General features: G+C 34.3%; 1 pseudogene; it reads left to right on the forward strand.

Moving 5' to 3' along the window:
* The first annotated feature begins 6385 nt into the window (after positions 1 to 6385).
* LOC145736745 (uncharacterized) lies at positions 6386 to 8000 on the forward strand (annotated as a pseudogene).
* The last annotated feature ends 1082 nt before the right edge of the window (positions 8001 to 9082 follow it).

A 9082-nucleotide genomic window follows, 5' to 3' on the forward strand; every position in this document is an offset into this window, starting at 1 on the left:
GTTCCCGAGATATGGTCGAGGAACAGTCTTATTGGGTCACCCGGTACATTAGGCGATTCCTTTATATTGACTGACAACCAATTAAATCGAAGAAGTCCCCTATACAGTAATGAATTGAAACCTAAATTTGATTCACATTTTCTACTAATTATGAAATCTTTACAATGTCTTGTATTATAATTATGTACGTCAGAAAAATGTCTACCTTTGTATAAATGTAATCAGGCAATAATTCATTCTTTAGTTTGTACACAAATACATTGGTATCAAACCATATTTTTTGTTCTACATGGAGTATGTTGAGGGTTTCCTGCATTGCGTGTATGGAAGTGTACCTATTGCATTTCAAAACTGTTCTACATTTGCGCCCTGTTTTGAACCATGGAAACTCAAGTACTTTGTAGGCGTGTTAGGCTATAGAGAATGTTCGAGCGAGACTGCAGATGCGGTGACCGCTAATACCTATATACAACATCAATCAAACCTAGTATAAACAGACAAAATTCTGTGCTTGAAAAAAAAAATTTTCTTGCATATTTTTTTGCATAACATATCCGCATGTACTCGGAAATTTTAGATTTGGATCGGAAAATTCCTCCAAAATACTTTATGTTCTTTTCATACTTTATTCCTACTTCCTTCATTTCACTGTATATGGTTGTCCACATTGATATTACTAACATCTCTGTTTTCTCCCAATACGCTGAATTTAGTCCCTATTTACATTTAATACTTAGGTTATTTTTAAACTACCTCCACCGAGTGGAGGATACTTTCCTTCGATAAACGGATTGTATATAAAGTGGGGTGCTTGAATAATCAAAATATCTAAACATTCAGGCTTTATTAAGTTTGGCTTATTTCTTGGAACAAAAAACATTGCAGCTTCACAAAGATGTTTGCTTTACAACCATACTACTAGATAGGTAAATATTGTCTCTCATATGAGTAGTTCTTCTAGACCTATTATTAAACTCACAGCAAACTACCTTATTGCTGCTATTACTTTAACGCTGCTTGTAGATAAGACTAGGTATAATACATATTATGCTTGAGGTTTAGCAATCGAGTTTACTACACTATCTGATGGTGATTATTATGTTAAACATAAAACATAATGAAAACTGCAATACTTTGACTTACTCATTCAATGTTAGAATGGAAATTATCATAATAAGGTTAATTTCAGCAAAATCAGTTAACGTACCTTGTTGCTTGTTGAAAACATTGCACAAGGTTTCACATCTTGTAAAGCCCTTTTGACCCAACCAATTAAACGAGACGTGCGTTATATTACTTTAATAAACGCCTTTACCGAGATCTTGTTTCAGAGGTAGAATCAAACCACTTGGTAGAAAAAACATAATTTAATAACTAAATAACAGTTAAATCTAATTGACAAAATGGTTGGTTTATCAACTTAGTGAATCGGAATAAAACCTTCGATCATAATTCCCGAAAGTAACACTTCAAACAGTACCTTTTACATGCACAAAATATTACAATAATTAAATCATACTTACATTTGTTACACAATGATGAGGGCAGCTTTATGAAGGGTTTTACACTCGCGATTTATTATAATTTAGAAAATGGTTTACTCTTTAATTAATTACGAACCCGGCGCGGGTTGCAGAGTTCGGGACGGCTACATTTTGTGATGCGAGCCGAGTATCCCTGGCTGGGCTCTATCGTCTGAGGCAGAGTCTTCGACTATCTCTGATCGTCTCTCGCTCCACGCATGTCGAGCTTAATTTATACCCGATTGACTGGCTGAGCAGTTTGTTATTCCTCGTCTCCCGCAGCGCAACAGTAGCGGGGATTTGTCATGGCTAAAAAATAGCGATGATGGACTATGTGCATTCTGACTGTAACTTTGGCTCGCGCATTTTATTATTTTGCCATCTCCGAAGATCTGCTTCAATTTAATGAAGTTATGCTTTTAAATAATAAGTCCATCTTTTAAATTAATGGATTGTTCCATTCGTGACATAATGTTACAGTCTTCATAGTAGGTAGTTTGGTCCTCAATTAGAACGAACACTTTCTCATGTTTATATCCTTATTTTTCATCCACATGAAAAAGTAGTGATTTATGCAGCATATACCAGACGACAAGTTCTGTAAAATACGCACTTGACCACCCTTAAAAAATTTCAGACTACAAAAACTTGTAGTAATGATGCAGATGCATCAGTAGGGCTATCTATGCAATTTTGTAATCGTACCTGGGGCAGCATCAGCCATAGTATCCCTTATGACTAATGTCTGAACGCAGCAAGCTAGGATTCCAGTAAATTATAGTAGTAATTTTAAGACTGTAGTCTGGTTTAAATAGTCATTGAAGAATTTTTTTTACATCACCTTGCCTCTAATTTTTGCTGCCATTAATATTTTACAATATTAACAAGAGCCATGTTCTGGCATTGTAAAAGAACTAAAAATGCGATTACATAATTATACTAATAATTTTAATTAATGAAAAAGAAATAAAGTTGTAAAAATTAAGGTTTTTTTTTAGGTTTCAGAATGGTTTTAGATTGATCAAAGATCAAACCCAAACAAAACCACAAAGAATTACCTTACTAGAGAAGAAAGATTTACGGAGGCATGTTTTCGGAAGGAATAGTTCGCCTTCCAATCGCATATTGTGAAGGCGCTGGGCTCTGTGTCAATTATTACAGTTACCTATAATAATGGACTGTGCTGTGTTCCTGGTTGTGATGATAGGTTCCGTAGTCGTTTCGTTTCCCCAATTTATTAGAGGACGAAAATTTATTTAAAATATGGATGTCAAAAATTAGAAATCCGGCGCCGTTACTAACCCACTTGAGCCCTGAGGAAATGTAGCCAAATATAGAGTGTGTGGGCGTCATATCCGTCCAGAAAATTAAAAGGTGAAGGGTGTAGAAGAGGACTTCCATGACGCGGCGTCGACGACTGTGGTGACGTAGCCAAGGGCGTGGCACCTCCTCTTGATGAGAGGACATGTCGTCTTCCTCAGGGTATCTCAACTCCTGAATGCGGTTTTGGGTATAATAGCTAGGGGTGTCCTCTGTAGGTTTGTCGTGGGGTTTTGTCGCGTATTGTACTGGTGCGTGTTACGCCGAGGGACGCTCATCGTGCTTCGTTTACTCTGATGTAAAGGGCGAGTCCGACGGTCACTCCGCCAAAAGTCACGAGTCACTGCTACAAACACCTCGGACCGTGCACGCTAACACGCGCCAATCGGAAAATTAATCCGTTCTAACCTCCTGGGTTTGTGATGGGTAACTCACCCAGTGAAAAGCGTTTAAAAAAATTTTAAAAGTAAATTTACTGAAATGGGATGCCAGCTAGTCACTCCAGGACTAACAAAAGGACGCTTTTCCAAGGATAGACTGGAAAAATCTGGATAGGGATGCTTTCTTAAGCTGCTGGGAGTTTTCTAGGCTCCTGCCAAAAAATAAACAGCCTTTAAGCCTCCTTGGGCGACTGAATATTAGATTAATTAAATTTTACTAATTACTTAATTAATTAAGTTGACTAATTATGAAGGACTAGTCAAACTTTAATCAATTTGTAATTTATTTAAATTTACTTCTTAATTAATTAATATCACTATGATATTAATTAAAGTTGAGAATGGGAATAATAAAATAATCTTGGATAGGATTGGATCAATCCAGACTTTGTATGACACCAATAAACTTTCTTAAGGAGGACGTCAAGAGGACGCAAAGGATGCTGTTCCGCAGTTATTCCTCAATAGTGGTAAATACATATAGATACTAATTGCATATTTTTGAATACATGTAGCACATCAAACTAAGGCCGGGATTACCCAACTTCTTAGTCATAGTCCACAATCATGAACTTAATTTTTGTCGATAACAACATGTAGTAAACGTCTTAAAACTATGATGATTACAACTTACTATTACTAAAAAGTTGAACCCGGCCCAATAGAATAAGTTTATATCACTCTATTAGTGATATAAACACATTTGTATTATTTTTGGTTGTTTTTTATTTGCTGTTGATGTATATATTTGTAATAATTTATTGTTATTGCCAGCAACAATGACCTGTTTACCCGTTGCCCAACAACCGCCTATACAGTGCAGGCCAAAAGTTTAAATTGTCTCATTTTGTTCGTGTTTTACGACGAAAGGGCTCAAGTTAGAGATCCGAAAAAAAATACAGAAAACTAGTCCGTGATAGGTACTACAACTTTCATTATTACGATTTTCAATCAAATCAACCGTACAGGAGCAAAAAAATCAAAAACCGTTTTCCCATGTTAATCTCCTATGTCCAGGGTGCTCTTGGACAACTGGGTATATTTCCGGATTTATTGCAAAAAAAATAAAAAAAGGCAAGTTAATTGCAACAATTGTAAAGAAGATATATTCACAGATTCATAGTCGAACATAAATCTAGATTTTATAGTGCAAGAACCTATGGAAACCAATTAAACAACCCCGGGCACTTATTTTAAGTTCCTTATAAGCCGATAGAGCTATTATTTTATGTAATTCCCCGAGTATGTCACTTGGTCAATATCCATACTTATTTACAGAAGGTTTAGAGAAAACAATTGCAATTTTCGTTAATAAATTGTGCAATTAACCAAAATTTTCACAATACAGTAATAAAAACCATAGTTAAATGCTGCTTATTTTTCTGGTGAAAAAAAAATAAAATAAAATATCTAAAGGAAAAGATGCCAGATTTAGAAAAAAAGGTAAATTGTTCAAAAACGAAAGTGTACTTGACCTTATTGCTTTAAAGTAATTTCAAAAATATGAGGCCAAATTAAAAGGTCTGAAAAGACTATAGGTAGAGTTGTGTTTAATAAATTCGTGGTACAATTATTTATTATTTTTTTATCCTTCTGAAGTTTTAGCTGTAAGACACCACAAAGAACAATATTGTTAATTTTTAATTATAAAAGTTTTTTTTTCAATATTTCAATTTCAATTATAATTAGTTTCAATTATTGTATATTCCAATTATTGAAAACGCTCGTAGAAAAATTATGTACTGATGTGTCGTTGTCGTACCAACTTCAGCCAGAGTGCGGGAAAGTATCACTTTTCGCACTTGTTAGAAAAATAAACGATTTTACTTCGCTAAGAAAATGCGATGTAAACGTTAGATATAATACTCGTATCGTAATATGTGTATAATATGAGTGTGTATATCCCATGTGAGTATATCCCTTTTGTTCGAAGCTTTTATACAATGTGTTAAATAGATATTGGATTTCAATACATTACGGCAGCTTATTATCAAAAAGCTCCAAAATCTGATTTTTTGGAAGTTAGAAGTTATGACTTTTAGAACTCCTAAATCTTCTACATCTAAAATCAAGATTTTTTTCCAAAAAACACTTTAGTAGACCTTTCGGTGCATTTTATAAATTATGAATGAAACATATAATGTATCAGCGCACACTAAACAGTTTGTTGCGTTCCTGTAGTGATTGTCAAAATTACTGGAGTTTTAATTATTTCATTAAATGCGTTGTTTAGTTTGTAATTCTTTTACTTTTTTAATATAATCTTTCCAAGTACATGCTACTTGGCTTATTTATTAATTTTCAGTTTAATGAGTATGGTTTTGCGTTTTAAACCAGTATTAGTGGGTAATCTCTGTGTTAGTTTAAACCAAGTGTTAGCTGTAACGTATTTTTAGCAATTGTTATAGTAAAAGTTGGGTTTAACTAACACAGGGCATTCCCCTTAACTGGTTATGATGCCAAATGAAAAATTATTGGTAGGAAATGAATAGTCAATGTTTTATCCGCCATTGTCAAGAAGCCTAAAGCTTTTCCTTCCTACGTAAAGAGGCGCGCTGATGTTAATGTCTATTTAAAATGTTCACACGTTTCATTCTAGTAAAGGAGTGTTTTGTGAACAAAACAAAGAAACGCAGAAACGTCATATGTCAATAGCGCCAAAACAGCGGTAAACTCCAACAATGCTGTCAACTGCAATAGAAGCCAGGGTTGGTAAACTTTATCATAAAGCTAACTTACTACAGTTGCGGCATTTTTACATTGCAACGTCGTAAAAAATGTCGCGAAATATTTTGACAATTATGACAGGCACTAGCATTGACACTACAGACAGTAGTGAGTATTAAACTGCTAATACTATATGCTTAAACTGCTAATAATATTAGACAGCTAAATGCCGAATGCTAATTAAGTGTGCATCATGACAATGACTTTGCATTCGCAGTTATCGCACCCCCATATACCGCCGTCCGCCCTAAAGCTTTAGCCATTCGTCCGTCCTTAAAGTACACTTTTTTCTTAATATTGACGTTAGGAGGTAAAAAGTGTAATGGAACACGCGGAAGGAAACCACTTCAGTTTATGAAAAATTACATTATAAATATGTCCACCTTGACAATAAAAGGCAAGCTGCCATATGCAGAATTTTGCAATTCTATTATTAAAAAATACAGCTTTAAGAAGACTGAAAATTCATAGGTAGTAATGTAGGTACTATTAGTACTATATCAGTTGCAAGGTTTTACTTGGTTCTGCCCATCTATAACTGCAAACTTTTGAGTCTATATTTGTGTTTGCCTTCAGAAACAGATGTTCTAGACCCCAAGCTGTGTCAGAAGATACTGATAGTGATGATGAAAGTTTTCACTCAAGCCCAACACCAAATACTCTCCTACCGCCTACCTCTGAATCAGGAAATCCAAGAAAATTTTGCCAACAACAATGATGTTTTTATGGATGATATGGAAGTTGGAACAACTGAAATTATAGTCTTTAATGATCCAAATATTCCAATCATAGTAAACAGAGATAAGTTTAATCTTAGGTATTTTAAATTATGTTTTTTTTTTAGGAAAGTCTAGAAGGACGAAGCTGAAATTTCAAAGCTTTTAAAGCATCTTTATCTGCATCTGTTAACAGTATACTGTCACTGTCCTCAGTAACTTTTGAGGCAACTTCTTTCAGTTGTTCCTCATCCTTGGCATGAAGTTCACCTGTCCCACGATCGATGTAATATTCCATTTTCTGTAATTGAGAGTGTCCATTTTAAAATTGTATTCAGACAATTCGCCTTTCGTACAGGTTTGTCATGTAGGAAAACAATGTCCACTGTGCTATTAGATAAAGTACATGAAGAAATATTAGTAAATAATAAAAATAATGCATCTCCTCTCCCTATGCATCATTACTTATTGATGGATGGAAAAATTCATCAAATAATACAAACAATGTAGTTACAATGTTACAGAGTGTACATGGTGAAAGTATATTTCCTAGAATCATATGACTTTTTCTGCTGTCAAAGAAACAGGTGAAGCTCTTGTTGAAGTGTGCTTAAATTCTATTGAAGCCGCCAAACAAGCATATGATTGTGATATTTATGCAGTAGTGTCAGATAATGCTGCAAATATGTTAAAAATGGACGCCTGACCAACTTGTGGCACAGTCCTTGTAACATAGGAAATCTACTAGTTAAAGATTGAGTTGATGGCGATACATTATCAAAAGTTAATATGATTATTAAAGAATTTAGGCATAGTTCACTAGAAATTCAGATTTTACAGAGAGGAGGCATAAAATTAGTCTTACCTGCTGAAAGCCGCTGGTGCACTCAAAGAGACTCTTGTGTATCTCTATTAAAAAACATTCATGTACTTAAACAAATTGCTGCTGATCCAACTGTTAAGAAATCAAAAGCTGAAGTAACCTGTATTCTTTACAATAAAGAGTTTATGGAGAACGTTAAAGAAATGATCATGTTACGTTATTCATTACCATGTTATGTTACTTTAGCTGAAACAAATGATAGTTTTACCGGCATGAATGGTAGTGGGTTACAGATTTTAGGTTGTTATGAAGCGGAAATTGATGTTGACCAAATTACTTCTTTATTAACTAAATTTTATGTCATACCTACAAGTGCAATGTCAGATTCTTGCTTATTAGGTAGAGATGTGTTGTGTAACCCTACTGTTAATTTTACTATTAATCAGGGTAAAGTATATTTAAAATTTCTTGATAATGATGTGCATTATGTTGAAAATGAAGTTTTGAATATCCAAGTGGATCAATTTGAGGAAACTCGTATTAATCTAAATTTGAATATTAATCCACAGTTAAGCAATGAAGTAAGGGCTACTATAGAACAAAATTTATTTGAAATTATGTAACAGCACCTAGGCCTGAATTTCCCATTACTGACTTACAAATGAAACTTCTGATTGACCCTAAACATGTACCTTTTTACTTTCACCCTCGTAGACTTTCATATTCAGACAAATTAGAGGTGGACAAGATTACTAAGGACTTACTGGACAGGAAAATTATTAGGAAGAGTTCATCCCAATACAGTTCTCCCATTGTTTTGGTAAAGAAAAAGTCAGGTAGTTGAGGCTATGTGTTGACTTTCGGGAATTGAATAAGTTGACTGCTAGAGACAATTTTCCCATGCCTCTAATTGATGACCAAATAGAGCAGCTACGAGACAAACAATACTTTCACGACTAGATCTCAAAGACGCATTTCATCATGTTACTATAGACCCTGAGTCAATCAAATACACCAGCTTTGTTACACCTTCTGGCCAGTTTGAATATCTGAAAATGCCTTTCGGACTTAAAAATAGTCCAGCAGTTTTTATGCGTTTTGTGAATACAGCTTTTCAGAATATGATTGAACAAGGTAAAATTATTATTTATATTGACGATATACTGATAGCCACAGAGACAATTGATGACAACTTATCCATATTGAACGAGGTATATAAAGTTTTAGTTGACAATTTACTTAGCTTACGATTTGACAAATGTACTTTTGTGATGAGTGAAATTGTGTTTTTGGGCTATTCATTAACCGATCCGGAATTCGACCGAGTCCGGACAATGTAGATTCAGTTCTTCATTCCCTTTACCTCAAAATTTTAGAATGTTACATGGATTTTTGGGACTTTGTTTCCTACTTCCGCCGTTTCGTCAAGGATTTTGCTATTTAGCCAAACCATTGTATGACTTGTTAAAATTTGAGAAATCTAAGAAAGAGTTTTTGTTCAACCAAAGTTGTTTTGAGTGTTTTGAAAAGATT

This window comes from Ips typographus, linkage group LG12 (genome assembly GCF_016097725.1).
Source record: "Ips typographus isolate SLU linkage group LG12, UJ_Ityp_2.0, whole genome shotgun sequence".
NCBI classification, from domain to species: domain Eukaryota; kingdom Metazoa; phylum Arthropoda; class Insecta; order Coleoptera; family Curculionidae; genus Ips; species Ips typographus.